This window comes from Salarias fasciatus, assembly GCF_902148845.1.
Source record: "Salarias fasciatus chromosome 7 unlocalized genomic scaffold, fSalaFa1.1 super_scaffold_4, whole genome shotgun sequence".
NCBI classification, from domain to species: domain Eukaryota; kingdom Metazoa; phylum Chordata; class Actinopteri; order Blenniiformes; family Blenniidae; genus Salarias; species Salarias fasciatus.
Window position 1 is genome coordinate 3,348,876 of NW_021941229.1, and position 14,933 is coordinate 3,363,808.

The 14,933-nt window shown below is 42.4% G+C and overlaps 1 protein-coding gene across 1 annotated transcript in view; it reads right to left on the bottom strand.

Moving 5' to 3' along the window:
• The window catches only part of LOC115382872 (cingulin-like protein 1), a 47,367-nt gene that overhangs the window by 22,748 nt on the left and 9,686 nt on the right, over positions 1-14,933 (bottom strand). The window contains exons 2-3 of the mRNA XM_030084815.1: positions 9,098-9,208; positions 4,931-5,061 (exon numbers count right to left, since the gene is read on the bottom strand). The gene's annotated coding sequence lies outside the window, so the exon portion shown is untranslated. The remainder of the gene's footprint in view (positions 1-4,930; positions 5,062-9,097; positions 9,209-14,933) is intronic.

A 14,933-nucleotide genomic window follows, 5' to 3' on the forward strand; every position in this document is an offset into this window, starting at 1 on the left:
CCACAACAAAGCCTAACCCTAAAGAAATGTTTTTGCACTTTTACTTTTTTCAGTAACAAAACATGGTCAAGAAAACACTGTTTCTCCTACTTAGGACCAGAAAAAGGGTCCCCACAAGGCACGTCGTCCACGTTTTGCTATCCTGTGGGGGACATTTGGCCCCCAACAAGGATAGAAATACGAGAACGCCGCCAGCTGTCGGTGTGTTCTGATTAGTCGCTCACGTACAGAAAAGCATGAATAGGGCTCCATAATTATGTGAACGTATGTGACAAACACATTTCACTCCATAATTGCAGGTGAAGTACGTGTAGGTGTTATTCATTATTTGTATAAATATATATATTTTTTTCACATTAATGTATCGCAGCCTGTCACATATTCGGTGTCAGTTTTCACCCGGGATCCGCACAAAGTGTGAGTATTTTTACCGCCGACTAAAAAAGAAACCTGCTTCCTTCGTGGTTCAAAGGTGACGCTCCGAGGCTGCGTGGAAGAGACGGCGAATGTTAATGACTGACGTCGGCTTCTCGTGTGTGTGTGTGTGTGTGTGTGTGTGTGTTCAGCAAGCAGGTGGACGCTGAAAGTTTCTACGGCAGAAATACCCAAGGAGTTGAATAAAAATGAAAAAAAAAAAAACCTGAGGGGGAGGGGAAGACGGGAAACAGTGGACGAACATTTAAAGAGGAGAAGAATGAGTAATGAGAAAATAACAGACTGAAAGAAAAACAAAAGAGCAGAGGGGGAAAAAGAGGAGGAGTGGCAGGATGGGCTAAGAAAGCAATGAATGAGAGGGAAAAGTCAAGCTCCGTCTTGTTGGATGAAAAGCTGACGTGATTTTTTTTTTTTTCCTTTTACAAGAAACATATCCAAAAGAACGAAAGAAAGGAAGGAAAGTGAAAGATGGGAGAAACAAAATGACTGATAAGTAACAGAAAATTAGAGACAGCAGTGAGTAAGAAGCTGAGGGATTATTCATGAGAGCGGATCTTTAAAAGAATCGTCGGCGGCGCTACTTTGCTCCGTGGGTTTCAGAGAACATGGGAGCTGATCGGATTCCTCTCCTGGAAGTGCGTGGCCATCTGTTATCGCCACTTCCATTCTTCAGGTCTCATCGTGACAAGTGAGCAAACTCCATCTGTCGACGAAGGCGCTCAAGAAACGCGGCTAATAAATATTCCCAATGCAGTGATTCTGCAATGTTTAACATATCTTCATTTTAAACAAAGAGATGGATGTTTTCCCTCCCTGGAGGTGGAGGGGGCGAGGACGGGGGCGAGGGGGGGGGGGGACTCAGGTCCAGCAGGCGGAGCTGCTGAAATGGTCCAGGAGCAGGTTTGAACATTGAGACGTTTCCGCCTCAGAAAGCTCAGAAACAGGCCGACGACGGGTTTGAAACCAGAACGAGGACGGCGAGCAGTCAGGGTTTCCTAAAGAGTTTTGAAAAGCTGGGATCGCTTTACAGTCTGCAGAGCTGCCAAGTGTCTGAGACAAGTCCCGACCAGCTCCGCAGGTTACCACACACACACACACACACACCACACACACACACAACACCACACCACATCCAGCGCAACGGAAGGTTTACCCGCTAAAGGTATCTTCAATTAACGCAAATTAACATTTCAGACATTAATTCATCCGTTTCCGATCTTTAAAACTTTCCAATTGAGAGTCGACACCACTGATTAACGTCAAGATTTAGATTACAAGCGAATTAACATGAAAGCAGAAACAAAGCTCTGACACCTGAAACCTACATATACTGTCTGTCTGCTCCCTCACTGTGTCTGCATGGGTGCAGATTTGTGTTACTGCAATTTCAAGTATCGGTCAAGATTCAGTATCAAGTTTCAGAATAAATATCACAACAGTCTGACTGAGCACTGATGAGTCAGGTTTACATGCTGAGCTTCACGCTCTCCAAATTCACCTCTGAACCAATGAAATATGGATGAAAAGTCCCTAAAAATGTGCAATTAATGACTTACACACACAACACACACCTGGTATGTCAGTTCGTGAGCGCCTTTGATTTGATTGATTTGATTTGATTTGATTTGATTTGATTCCAAAAGAAGTTGATCTCTGAATTGAGAACTGAACGATGTACGAGGTGTCGGAGCTTTTCCAGCCTGTGATTCGGAGCGACGGTCGATATCAGAGGCTGTCTGGGAGACGTGAAGAAGAAGAAGAAGAAGAAGAAGAAGAAGAAGAAGAAGAAGAAGAAGAAGAAGAAGAAGAAGAAGAAGAAGAAGAAGTCAAACATGAAGACGAGGAGAAGGGCTGGAAGCGTTGATCTGGGTGTTTTCCAAACTGCCAGTCTGCCTGTTAGTGTTGGCAAGCGGCGGAAGCGTCCTTACATAACCAGACTACCAGACCCAGTCTCACTATCTCTGTGGGAAAATCTACGAAAAGCAGCTCCTATAAATCCTCTATGATCAATGACTATTTCTGAGAACCTTCCCTTTTCTCCGCAGTGCCTGTGCCCATCAGGCTATTTTCAATCATGAGATTTATGACTGAAGTTTAAAAGGAAACTGACAGTTTGACAGTTGAAGAAAACAAACCTATTAAAAAAAAAAGCTGTTTTACCTTTGAGGCAGTGTTTGAGTGACTATCAACGGGACAGAACCGACGCTTGTTAGAAGTCTTACAGGGAAATAACCGGGACTTTGTCCTTTTGGTACTTCAAAAAATAGAAATTTGAGTTCAGATTTTTTCTAAAAATGAGATAAGAATGTCAAAAACAGTAAATAGGAGGATGTTCAGTGTGAATTAAACAAGCCGTTCCTGCACTCAACCAGTGTGTTTTTACTTCCATAATAAGGATATTGGTTTCATGAGGACACCTTCTGGTAAATCCCATCTTCAAGATTTAAGACTCATGAATACGACTCTGTCTCCACATTTCCTGTAAAAAAATGAACTTGATTATGAGGAACTGCTCTGTGGTTGGGTGAAAAACGTCATCATCGTGCTTTAATAGGCGCTGAAGATAAACTTTAGACCAGGGGGAGGACTGCTATCAACTGAAACTGCTAACACAGTGATATTCATTATCTGAACAGGCTTTAAAGTAGAGATGAGCAGAGGAAGCTTCATGAACCACAGTGCTATCTGTTCAAGAAATGTTTGAGAGCACACTTCGTAGCCTGTCCTTCAGCCTATATCTTAAAACCAAGAGTGCCATCTAGTGGCTTCAGAAAATTATGACAGTGGTTCATGAAGCTTCATCTTTAAAAAAGTCTTAACCAATTAAAACTGTCTTATTAGACAAACCTTGTCTAAGCTTGACAAACTCAGAAGAACTATCTCCAGATTGTGCACTCAGCAGTCCTCAAGGAGGAAAAAGAACACTTTGAAATTAGCTGCAACAAAACAGGAAGTGGAACGATTTCATAAGTTGTGAATGTTTGTGAGCCAATGGCTACAGCTAGCTCTGAGTAGCTTCTTTAGATCCTCTCTGTTAGCTTATTTTTATCATTAGCATAGCATTATTTGTTTACTAGATCGTATCATGCAGTCTATTCCATTTAAGCTTCCATCATGTGTTCAGAACAGGACTGCCATTTTGAAGCTGTTGGGCCAAATGTTTGACGTTACATAACAAGGATTGAGGACCATGAAACTCCGACGCCGTTCCGTGATTCATGCATGAGGTAGTTTCCACGAACCCAAGTTCCAGACCAGTAAAAGAAAACAAAGCATGCTGATAGTTTAGATAAAAAACAGAGCTATACATGACGCTACTCGTCCCCTCAGTGTGCCTGAACGTCGAACAGTCTTCATTATCCAACAACACACCCAGATCCTTTCATCGCCACAGGAGCCCAGGGAAAGTCAAGCAGGAGCCCGGGAAAATGAAAGCAGGGTGACGTCTTCTTCCAGTAAGCCGGGAGAATCAGGAGAAGCAGGTATCGCAACGGTGGGCAGGGCTGCGACTCCGCTGCTCCCACGACAGGAGCCCGTCGGCGCTGGCGAGGAAAGCTAACGTCGGCAGAAAAGTGGGGGGATTTCCAGGAATCCCATCTCAATACAGCGTGTGTGTGTGTGTGTGTGTGTGTGTGTGTGTGTGTGTGTGTGTGCGTGTGTGTATGTGGGTGGGTGGGTGGGTGTGTGTCTCCCGCCACACCTCGAACCCCGTGATGTGTCTCGGCTTGTTCCATCTGCCAGCAGTGAGACCAGTTCACGACGTTGGGGATCTCACCTGCTACATCTAAAGATTTACCGCCATCAGCAAGTAGCGACGACAGAGAGAGGCTCAACCACTGTAAAGAGGAACACTGACACTGTCCCAGGTGAAGCTAATGACCTGACCTGAGTCAGTCAGACAGGTGAAGCATACATGAAAACCCCATAATCCACCCAGTCTGAAGTCTTCCACAGTCCAGAACATGGACGGGCCGGTCTGCCAAGCCCCACCACAGGAAGAAGGAATGAGTGGAAATTCACCTCAATGTATTCTAAGAAAGAAAAAAAACCCATCTAGACTAGTAAAATAAACTACTAAGTCTGTAAAACCTGCCCCAACTTGTGTGGCTTTATCGCAGATAAAATCCATTAGGAGACAAGTGTTGAGTGCAGTTTGATCCATTTTGGTCATTTGAGCTCTTTTAGGCCCCGTTCACACATTTCAAGTGAAAAAACGCATCATTTTGCACTTTTGTTTCAACACAATTTTGTTTTAACAAAATCGTCCATTGTAGGATAATACTTTATTTCCTTATAGGTCACTATTTCCCTAAACTCCTGCTTTCTGCAGGTGAAACTCCTTCTGAATCCACAGCTAAAAGACGGCTCACCGTGAGGGTGTGACCTTAATTATGGACAGAAAAGCATTTTTTCAGTGGTTGTTTGAAGGTCAGTACACATCTCATTCCACACATACTCCTCATAGCGAACATAAGTGACGCCGCCGGTGACTCACTGAGTTCGGACGCTGCCGAGCTCCTGCTGTGTCTGATTCTGCAGCTGCTTCAGGTGAAACGTCAACTCCTGGCTCAGGAAGGCAAACCTCCGCAGTTCTTCTTCTGCTGCTCCTTCTCCGAACAGCACAGCCTGAAAACAACAAGGGGAATTAAGTGTTGTAATTAATGATAAAATGTTTCCCCATAAATTAAAATGACAAATGAAATGGATGATGGGACACACTTGAACAAGACACAAAACCATCTTTTCACTCAATGACTTTACTGGAACTATCTTTTAGTTTTCTCTTTCGTACTTTAAAGGTGCTGTAGGCAGGATTCCGCATCTCCGACATCTTGCTTAGGCTTACCTAAGCAAGATGGCGATTTGACCCATCTAAGAAGACGATTTGAAACCCAGCACAGCCAATCCTGTCCTGTTTTCTCTGACATCACGCCCTCACGCAAGTTAAGCCCCTCCCACAAGAACGTGCGACGAACGCCCCTCGACCAATCACGGTTAGAGCCTCATGGGCTCTTCTGATTGGCCAAAGATACCTGGAGCTGTCGAGATTCCTTTTCAGCTCAGAACAGAGACAGATGGAAACGCTGCGCCCTCCCGGTAGTGCAATTATGCTACACTCCTCAAGGATTATCAATGGATACTCTAACATTTAATCCAAAGAAAACACAGAAAAATTAGCATTGACTAGCAAAATCCTACCTACAGCACCTTTAAGTTAGGATTGTGACATTCAGTCAAGAATTTCTGTATTTGTTTGCAGTTTGGTCTAACCCTCATAAGTAGACTCTAACCCAGTTATAACCCTAACCCTACTCTAACAGTAACACTTCTCTAACCCTAACCCTAAGCTAGCCCTAACCCATGATTTTGCGATACAGACTCAACACTAACATCAAGGTTTGAACTAAGATTCTGTTGTTTCTGCTTTCTGCCCCATGGCCACAGCAAACACAAGGCTCACAAAATGTTTCCAGATTATTATAAACATATATGCAGATGATGTTACTGTCTCTGCATCCAAATAAGAGCAATATTTCTCTTTCAGTTTGTTGAATTATTGAGATTAGTTCATCCCACAGTTATGCCTGATGGATCATATTTGCTTAGTTTCATGCATATAATACATTCAGCTCAGTGTTTTACCACACACACGCAAACACACACAGACATTATACATGGATCATAAATATTGGTGTTTTGTAAAGCTGCATTCAGAGTTAGAATAAAACTGGTAAACATGGTTTTGTGGTGCAAATAAATGTCTTTATTGATTTGAAAATGTATTTCTTTCTTGCATCAAATATTTGGATGTGAAGTAATTTGAATATATTTGAATCAAACTGTAGCATGAAAATGTATTATTATTATTTTTTTAATTGCTTCGGGATCCCAACCTGAAAGTTGTGGACTCTGCCATATGTTGTGTCGTTCCGTTATTTGGCATTGTCTGTAATATTTCTGTGAATTTTTGTTAGCATGGTAAATATCTCATATATCTCCAAGGACATAGCCAGACACTGCTGATATCTTATTTTCAGAGAACATTTAAAGTTCATTCAAGGCTTGATTATAATCACAGATAAACCAGAAAAGAGATATCTGTCTTGAGTATGAACCGCTGCCTTTTCAAAAATTTTTTCTGAGGAGTTCGACTTTGATTGATGTCCGAGTGAACTAAAAAACTCCGAAGCGGTACGTTGAGTCATTTGGACTGGGTCCGTTCTGCCTGCTGCCCTCCTTCTGATCTGAGGGGCAACATTTGTCCATCATGTGTTGCCAGCAGCACAGACTGAACACTCGGTCCAGACTGAAGCAGTCGCTCCCACTGGCCACATTCAGAGAACACACGTAGTATTTTCTGCCTGGACATCAAGTCTCTGCTCTGATCTGATGAAATCTTTATGTGCGATTTGTAAAAATGTGAATGATAGGGTGCTTAAGCCTGGATCTCGGGGGAAATACCTGCTTTGACTCCGATAAATGCGCCACAGACTTGAGATTTTATTTGTTTAGGAAAGTATTTGATTAAAATACCAGCTCCCACTTGTCTGCTGTCTGATTTTGTCAAACATTGCAACATGTCGGGTAAAAGTGGAGGGCGATGAATCACAGGCCCATCAGACAAAAAGGCACAAACCAGACAAAGGAGACAGAAACAACAAACCCAAAGAGCCGCCGGATCATGTGACCAGAAGGGATAAAAGTTGGAGGAGGCGGCTTCTATTCCGGCTGTGAGTCTGAACTTGTCAAGGTGACGGAGTCTCGGTGTAGGCAGAAAGACAACAGACCCGCTGAGTCACGCTGGCAGAACACCACCGTCACCCTCATCATCCTCGTCCTCCCCTTCGTCTGTCTCCGTCCAGTGACTCAGCCCGGGAGTCTGAGAGACAAACTGCCACTATGTTCCATCTGCGGCCGCATAGCGTTTGTTTTTCACTCCTGATCTCTGCTCCTCGCCGTCCACCGCCAAAACTTCCAAGGAGCTACATTTCTCACCAGCCCAAGTAAAGTCATCTGTTACTTTTTCTTCTTCGATAGCGTCTGTGCGATCGTCCAAACTGTACGAGCCGCGGCCAACGTTTTCGAGGAAAAAAGGTCCATATGAAGCCGAACAAACGCGATGTGCAGAATTTCTGACTTGGAGTCGTTCAGAACCGCAGAATGGAAGCGGGAAAAGATCCGTCTACTGAGATCAGAACAGAAGTGTTGTAAACCGAACCGAACCGGGAATCACAGTCAGCTTCAGTTCTCCTCAGCGACGAATGAGTGATTTCACCCATCAGATCCATACCAAGAAAAGTCAAAGCTGGTATCGCAGATAAGTGAGAGATGTTCAGAGTTCAAAGAAGACACAAACAGTTATATAAAAAAAGTAATTATAATGCAAAAAAATCTAGATTTCAACAAGAGGAAAGAGATGCATGTGCTATTGATTGTATTGATACTTTGGGATCAATTTACACGCTGCTAGTTTTTGTATTTACTTTACATTTTACTTTTTTGTTTACATTTATTATGTGCGTATTTTATTTTGTATTTATTTTGTATGAATTTGTTTGTATTGGATGATTGATGTGCTTTCAAATTAAAAGCATGTTTCTTCCATGACATATCCTGCTGTTTGGTTCATTCAGTATCAGCTGGCCCCACTGGACTGATGGGAAACTCTCACTTCAGAAAACTGGTGTTGAAGTTCCACATCGGGGTCAGAGGTCGTCCCGACTCCAGGTCCTTCTGTCCTTTGTGAGATCTTAACGTATTTCTCAGATTGCTTTTCAGCTCGCTCATTAAAGTTCCTCACTCCTTGTGTTGGTTGTGGTCTTGTGTGTTTTGTGGTTTATGCTCACTGCCCCGCCCCTGAACCTGAATGAATCTTCTGATACGTTCGGTGTCTCGGTTTTCACAATCATTTCACAAACCGACGTTAGCGACATAAAAATCCACTGACAGCGTTTCAGACACAGGTTTGACTCAATTGTTCTTTGTGTTTTACTTTGTGCCGTTAAGACTGCGGAGTCGGGGAATAAATGGGATTTGAGCTGCCTGTCTGAACGAGGCCCGGGGCGACATGCACGGAGAGGGGGAGGCGGCAGATAAAAACAAAGGAGGCTCGTATAGGCTGTTAACGCGCCATCCAGCTATTAGCCCTTATATCCTCTAGCAAAGATCCACGTTTTAGAGAAAACATTAAGAAAACTCCAGCCTCGCGCAGACAAAGCAGCCCCTGATGTCTCTGTTACGCCGACGATAATCCTCTGACTGCAGCAAAGCCGACGCTCAAATTAATGAAGACTGAAGTCATGAAAGGCTGGAAGTTCTTTTTTTTAAAAGCAAACCAAGCAGAACATTGAGCTCCAGTTTCACGAGACAGAAAACAGCTCTCACATCCCCGATCCAACACAAACTGAAGACCTTCAGTATGTTTTCTTTAATCAATATCAGCAGGTGCAGCGTGATTCATCTGGAGATGTTCCTGCTGAATTATCTTGTGTCAGTTTTGGACACATTGGAAAAGGAGCTGATTGGCTCAGCTTTTAGCAGAAAGGCTGCTCTTATTGTGGTGGGAAGGCATTTCCTCATCTGGCCCTCCACAGCTTTTATTTATTTACTTGAGATCATGATTCATGAGTGTTTGGCTTTTGGACGATTTGCAAGTGTTCACCTGCTGGTCCTCGGCGGTCGCTGCCTGGAGGACGTCGGCCTTGGTCTCTAGCAGCTGCTGTAGTTTGATCAGGGAAGCTGGAAACTCCTCTTTCTTCTGGGAAACTGGAGACTATCGAGAAAAACAAGACAGAAACACTGTGATTTATGACCTATCAAGGCCGTGAGACTTCAAATAAACTCAGACATATTTAACAACCTGCAGTTTTACCGCCCGCCGAAAACCAAAGAGCCTCTTTAAGATGAAGCAGAAGAAGAAAGGATGAAGAAAAAGCTTCTGAATATGTTGGGTTACAGTCAGCCTTTCATCTGTTCGCACATCGTTTGGCCTGAATGTCCAGATGCCATCGCGACTTACAGCCAGAGCAACACCCAATTAGCGAGGCGAGCTGCCGTGACACACCGTGCACGTGGAATGGAGAGAGACAGGAAGGACGACACGAAGAGGCTGAAATGACGCCTCGCTCGGCCTCCGTCCGAACCGGGCCCGACCGCGCCGACAACTCCCTGAACCGCCACCGAGCCGCCTGGCAAAAAACACCGTAATGCTCCGAGAGGTGGGAGCTTCAGCCGCCACCATGCTAGCTTCAGTGCTAATGCTAGCAGCTAACTTGTGCATTTCCACCATAGAGAAATGGTGTTACGTTGTTTAAAGAAGACAGGAGCACAAAAAGCTGCAGATTTATTGTGATTGAGATTCAACCGTGTGCAATATATCACAAATAGATTAATATCAAAAGAGGAAGTTAGAAAAGTATCATTTTCCAGATATCAACACGTTAAGTATTTTTCTAATTCATTTTTATCGGAATATCAACACTTGCAATATATTACCAATATATTATTATTTCAATAACATGTTTGATCTATTAATTATTGTTATCACAATATCAATATCTGTATGTGGTATACCTATAAATATCACAATACTGACATGTGCAATGTATATATTACAAATGTATCATTATCGTGACATTAACATGTGTAATGTTTCCTAAGTTTATTATTACAAAGTCAAAATCTGCAATACGTCCCAAGTTTATGGTTACTGTGACACAAGCATGCACATATACCATTAAATGATATCAACATCCTCAATGCATCAGAAATTTAACATCATCACAACAGCAACATGTGAATTATACATTGTGAATTTATCGCATTATCCACTTGCAGCATCGCAAAAAAACTGAAATGAACCAAACCTTGATAAATCATGTTTTCATCCTGTGCACCTTCTTCTTATTCTTCTTTTTTATATTGTTTTGATATAGATCATATCATCAATTATTAAACAGCTAACTCTAATCGGAGCTCTTCCCACTCGGCCAGTTAATCAGGATATTTTTAAAAATCTGCTAGCGGTGGTGAAAAACGAGCGCCGACATCCAGATGTGACGACAACAGAAAGGCCGACGTGAGCAGCTGGAATTCAGCACATCACGCTGGTGCTTGATTAAACGCCAGTGGAAGTTGACACCCACTTCTTCTTAGCGGGGGTTTTGCAGTCGTTTTTTGGAGCTGGCACACTCTGAACGCACCACAGATGGTCCGAGTTCTGACAGCACGGGTCTGCTCCGTGTGATTTGTGGTGCGTTCTCATGAGTCCAGCTCCAAAAAAAAAAAAAAAAAAAACCTGAATCCCGGGCTGGAAAACATCAGCAGCTTTCTCAGATTTCATCAAAATTTGAACATCAAGTCTATATTTTTGCTACATTTAGTGAAATTAAACATTAATTGTGCGAAAATACATAGATATTAATGATGGAAATGTATCGTGGTCTGACTTACAATTATGCTGACATGCAGAGAAAAGTAACCCAAACTAGGACCGAACAATTTTCAACAGTTTATTGTTGTTACAATTATAACTAGCATAACATTCACATCTAAAATTAATTGACAGATAGAATTCATTCATACTGGATGGATGCAGGTTAAATAGCAGAAATTCAAACTGGTTTAAATTAGAGGCGAGAGAAAGAACACTGTTACTGAAGAAGAAATCTCAAAGCAAATGAGCGTCTTCCTCTGTTTCCCAATTTCTCTGTTGAATTAAGCAAAGTTTTCATTAATCAAGCCTCGTAGACTACACGCACACACAAAATGAATGAGAAAACAATAAAAATGGAACTAGCTATTGAGTAGACGTTTATTTTCCTATGGTTTTTGAGTTAAGACTTCATTTTGTTTCTTAAAATAAAATAAATTAACTTGCCATTATTGCTTCACTTTGGCATTAAAAGGCTAATTGTAAAGCTATGCTAGCTCTCCGTGACTTTAGGTATTTTGAGAAAACATTGTTGAGCTTTAGTATCAAAAGGATTCCTGTATAGGTAAATAACTTCAATTAAACTATGAGCTGTCTCTTTAAATAATGAAAAAACAAATAAGTTTTAATGTGCTGAGCTTAACCGTCAAAATACTAACAGCTACATTAGCTAACTATACTGCTAAGCTAAGTTCTATTACGAATACTTTAGAACAAGTTTAATTTCTTTGTGAATTTCAGCTTCATATTAATAACTACACAGCTTTGATGGTTTTGCATCAACATGCTAACTGTAATCCAAGTACTTTAAAACAAGCAAGCCATTGTTGACCTTTAGTGTCAAAGTTCTGACTGTATCACTCTGCTAGCTCGTCATAGCTTTAAGCTAATCCAAGTCCTTTCACAAGAATTTAACACTGTTCAGCTTGAGCAACAAACTGCTAACAGAACCTTGGACGACTTCAGATAACAGAAACTGACACAAAAAATCCAAAGACAGAAGCTCCAGCTAGCAAAGACGGGAACGGCAGCTCTAACTTAAAGAGGCGCGACGTGACCCGCCACCAGATATACGCTCCATACAGTCCGGGGGCGTTTCCTCCCACCCGTACCTCCACCTGGGAAAACTACAGATGGACGGCGGCCAATTAATTCCTCTGCCGGCCGCGCAGCGCCGCTTACATGTGTGGGCACGGCGAGGAAAACATCATCGGATCAAACGCAATCAGAATAAGCCCGTTGTGTTTTTATCCAGAGAATTTTGTTAAAGGGAGACACTAAAAAAAATGTGTAGAGCGTTTAAGTAGCATGTGACATTCAGGGACCTGACAAAATCCTTGTATTTTTCAGAAAAAAGGTAATTATAAAGTAAAATAGCTCCTGATGAATGTGGGACGCTGTGATTCTCCGCTCATTACCGTCCAACCTCGTCTCCCAGAAATTATGTTTATGTACAGCTAATTTGTTTTCCCAATTATGCTTCCCAGCACTGCATAATTGCTGGAACAAATGAGCGGTATATAAATGTGATTTCTAAGAGACAGGGTATGACGAATGTGAACTAACATCGTTTACGGTTTTAAATTAAATTACAATGAGATGTTTTTGCACCGATACAAAGTACCACTAATTCACCAGGTCACTGTGAGGATGATAAAATATAGAAATGTTCCATTTATTCAAAAGTTTCAGCTTTTCAGATAGTAAGATGGCCAAAAAACTGCCTCAGTATCAGTAAAAGTAACTGTTGGATTCCTCATCCATCTGTTTTGAACAAACTTAAATTGCTGAGCTTTAGCATCAAAATGCTAACATCATAGCTATTGTGGCAAACAAAGCTTTAAGCTATGAGCTTCGTATTGCTGCCCTTAATTAGGTAAATGCTAACTGTGCAGCTCACCGCTTGCCCAAAGCTAAAGCATTGCTATGTTAGCCAACTACAGCTTCAGTCAAAGAGTCTGGTCTTTTAGAGTCTCAATTCTTGCAAAACAAGCTAACAACCGTTCTTTGAGATACTTTAAATGCACACGTTAGCGAAACCGGGACATGATGTTTAAAACCAGTCGTTGGTTAGTTAACACTGAACTAAACCACGAAACCTGCCTGTCAGTAACAAAACCATTCATATACTGCCAGTAACGTCCCCATTATGACGTTTTAGCATACATACAATGTATATTCTAATTAAAAACAGTTAACATGTTGTTAATTTACAAGTGGAATTTTAACCAAAGAGAGTAAATGTGGTTGTTAATGCTAAACTCTGTCGTCAGCCAAACTAAACCAAGAGAGACTTTGCGAGGACCCAACTCTTGTCTGACCATTTAACTATCCAAACTCTCAGTCTCAGACACTTTAAGAGGTGAATGAAGCTAATGTGAGCAGTAGAAATACTCACAGAGCCCAAAGCGTCCATGATGACGGACTCAAACCGGAGTCCCGACTGTGCCCGGTCCTCAGGGGGTTTCTCTCTGTTTGCCAGTCGGTGGGTGGGCCGCACTGCTGTGTACACGGAGACGACCCTGACTACAAGCTCCTGCTGGCCGAGGGGGTTTGGTTAATGTCCGGCTAGAGGTGGACAGGGGCTGCGATCGTGAATGATCCGCTCACTCAACCGGCAACGTGTGAGAGAAACAAAGGGACTTTCAGAAGGAAAACTTCCACTGTGCTTTGCATTTCTACTGATTACTGCAGAAATAACGAGAAAATTATTTTAGCTTCTTGTCAATTGAAAGGAAAACAACTGAATCTGACAGTAAATGTTCTGAATCTGCTTCTCCATGTAAACATATAAGTAAGAAGTGCTGCAGAAACGACACTAATGACCCTAAAGTTTCTGTAAATGAGGCTTCTCTTTATCAGAAGACATGCCTAAAACGAGGGGATTCTATACCTAACACCTTAAATTTCACAGAAAATGTCTTAAATCTGACATTTTAAAAAATAAATACTTGATTCTTCTTTTCAGAATTGTATCAAGTGCTAAAACCGATATAATTTTAGCTTTTTTTGCTGTCTGAATTGAATTCTGTGACTCAAAACATTTAGATTTTACTATTTAAAAAAAAAAGTAAAAATCCACTAAACACTGCAGAACTTATCATTATAGGAAACGCGGCCTTGCCTACCATTACAGCCTGTTAAAGCTTGTTTATTCCTAATTTTAAGTCAAAGGGTTGAACTTATAGAATAACTGAGATGAAGCTAACATGCTGCTAGCCTGCTAGCACCCTGTGATTAGCACGTTCTCAAATCACAGTCATTACAAACATGAATCAAAGAGTCATTTAGTCTGAATTAATGTCACGTTGAAGCCGTCAGTTGGACAGGAGGACATGTTGGACCCAGCAGTCCGTTAAAAGGAAGTAAAGCCTCATGACATCCGACCACAGCGGAAACAGAGTCAGGGTTAGGTAAGGTGGAGGTTTAGCGTGGTGCGCCCTCCGCCCCGCCCGGCGGGGGAATCCGGGGATCGGGCTGCTGGTTCACACCCCGGGTGTGACTGGGCGGACCAGCCCGCCGTGGCAGGAGGCCCAGGCGGACACACCCTGATAAGCAGGCAGGTATGAACCAAACGCCAAGCTTAGCATGCTAAGCTAATCAGAGCTCTAATCCTCATTCACCGATCAGCAGTTCAAATGGAAAAAAATGTCGCAGCCTGAGTTTCCAGAGAAAGATGCGCTGAGCGTAACCTTCATTTATATATATATATTTTTTTACCTAGACCCTCTGGTTACGCAGCGCAGATTAGAGAAAGGTCAGATTGGCGCGGAGTCATGATAAGGTGTTACGTTAAGGCGAGATAAGTTCCCTGCTATTGATCCGCACTTTGAACCAGCTTTAAATGTCTGAAGGTTGGTGAAAAACCTCCAGCGGGGGGGGGAGAGCTCCTCCAGGTCCAGGCCTCAGTCTGGTCCTCCTAACAAGCCTTCCTGGGTCCATCTTTCACTGCAGGGTTTCCGTCACTCAGACAAGCGATTCCTGGTAAAATATGTCTTTAACCTTCACATTCAGGTCAAAGTGTATCGACTGGAACAGCAGTTAATAAAAGTATATGGAGTTTAAA